Raw genomic sequence first — 2,849 nt, forward strand, 5'->3', positions numbered from 1 at the left:
CTCTTAAAAACAAGATTCCCTGACGGATTTTCCCAGATAGCAGGTGGACCAAAGTAAGAGGCCATGATGATCCTGGATGCTGTGCCTGGACTGAAGGAATAGTCAGAAGGTTCTAGTCCCACATTCCCACATAAAGGTAAAAGTATTTGCCTGAAAATGCTATGCTTGTATTAGGAATGAACATTGACACTATACTGTCTTCTAGAGAGACCACGGAATATTTCACTCGGACCAAAAGGTAAAAAAAAAAAAACATAGAAAAAATATTTTCTTTAAATCCGCAATTTTTTTGCGTTTTGGTCCGAGTGAAATGTTCTGGGGTCTCTCCTGTTTGTAAATATAGCTGAACCGTTTGGTTTGAACAAGTAAAACTCTTTTCATAAAGCATTTTACGAAATGTCTATGGGAAAATAAATGACAGATGAAAATCTCTGGTACAGTGCTGAAGCAGGAAGTGACGTTCACTTTGGCTCTCTATAGTGTCATTTGTAGGGACGATCGATGTACTTATCTTACGCTACTGTACGATTCGATATATTAGGCTCACGATTAGATAAAACCACGACACACGATGTGATACTGTAGATAAAAGACTAAAAGTTGAATGAAAACAAGGTCTGCCTGTGCAGAATTCAGCCATGAATCCTTCTAGCACTACTTCCATCGAGTTCAAGAGTCACGTGACATCTCCACCCCCGGGAGACAATCCCCCATTCATTTTCTCCATAGACCTTTTGAACAGAAATCCTTGTTTCTAGGCTGGAACCCAGAGTTGTAAGGCTGGAACCAAGCCAACCAGCGACCTACTGAATCGTGAGTGACCATAAAACATTTCACTTGGAGGAAAACCAAAAAATAACCCAACCCCCCCCCCACCCCGAAGTTATTATAAAGTTTTTTGAAAATGAAGGGGGAATTCTCTTCCGGGACCAGAGACGTCGCGTGACTGTTCAGGTCTATAGAGGAAGAGGTTCTTGCGATAATATTTTCCTGTCAAATCTCCTGCAAGAAAAGTAAGACCACCCTTTGATAAGGTTGACCTGCACGGTATCTGCAAGCACCTGCAGCTTTACGTGTGTCTTTTCGCCTGCACAGCAAGACCCTTAGTCGACCCCACCATGCACACACACAGTCACACATGCAGACATACACTCACACACACGCATGCACACGCACACACACACACACACACACACACACACACACACACACAGTCACACACACGCACACACACACACATGCAGACATACACACCGGCACCTGGCATACTCACTGACACAGAATCACATTGCCTCAGACACACTGGCGCACACACCAGTTCATGTCCACGTACACACAGACACACACACATACACACACACACTGACTCAGGGTCCCCAGGGATTCATGTCTCTAATGACTAAAACTGTGCCATTACTTCACTGCTGTCCCCTGCTCTGTCCAACACACACACACACACACACACACACACTGTAATACACACATGATTGCATCTACGGAAATGTTATCCATTAAGCTGCGTTCACACCAAAGGCGATTTTGCAAAGTCGCGTGGCGAGATTACGTACAACGTCAATGCAAACACGCGAGGATACGCCATTTCGCTCTGGGTGGCGTGAATGAGGCGGATGATGACACGACACGATATTCACCTCAGGCCTATTCACTCGAGTTGAAATCTTTCAACTTGAGCGGAGAATTTGCGCGGTCAAACTTGAGAGCGATCGTCACGTTTATACAAATTGTGTACAGAGGCAAAAGTTATTCTGGCGTTCTGCTGATCTCAGTAAAACCTGTACAAAACTGTCTTGCAGGTTTGGGGGAGCAGGCAGTTTAGACACAAGTGAAACACAACTTCACTTGTATTTATTGGCCTTCATTGTGTGTGCCAATAAATCGAAGTGGAACGAGAGTAGTCTGTCATACTACTTTTATTAGCGATGACCAGCAGCTCTATGTCCCTCTGTCGGTCGGTTGGTCGGTCGGTCGGTCAGTTGGTTGTTTGGTTCACAAAAAGTTCACGGCCCTTTAGCGGGCACAGTTTTTGCTCTAGGAGGCTGAAATTTGGCATTATATTCAACAATAGGATTTTGTTGTTGTTTTTGGGGGGTGGGGCAGCCTATGTATTTATATGATATATAAGTTCAATAATAGGGTAGACTGTATAAATTAATTATATTTTCTGACCAGTCCAAAGTGTTTATTTGCACTGATTGCAGCATGAAAACATTTTTGACTATTTACGCATCTGCACCAATTACAAGTCTTCTTTCTATTGCAACAGCAGCCTATGTGTTGAAGCAAAGGCAAACTTGTGGACTGGTGTTTTGATCAGTCCCATGTCCCCAACAATTGACCAGAAAGGTCTAGTTTATGGCAAAGAAAGTCGGCAAATAAGTCACACTTCTCTTCAGTAAACACATTGGTTTGCTGAAAGATGTTCATATTTCAATATTAAAGGAGATTAAATAGAACTGACATGTGTAGCTATACATATATATATATATATGTATATATATATATATATATATATATATATATATATACAGTGTATATATATATATATATATATATATATATATATATATATGTATATATATATATATATATATATATATACACTGTATATATATATATATATATATATATACTGTGTATATATATATATATATGTGTGTATATATATATGTGTGTATATATATATATATATATATATATTATATATTATATATATATATATATGTGCATATATATATGCGTATATATATATATGTTCATCTTCCATATGAACTATCATTGGGCCCGTTTCTCTCCTTGCCTCTTGCCTGCCTGCCTGATCCCCACCCAGA

The sequence above is a fragment of the Poromitra crassiceps genome, assembly GCF_964638095.1.
Source record: "Poromitra crassiceps genome assembly, chromosome: 7".
Lineage (NCBI taxonomy): Eukaryota > Metazoa > Chordata > Actinopteri > Beryciformes > Melamphaidae > Poromitra > Poromitra crassiceps.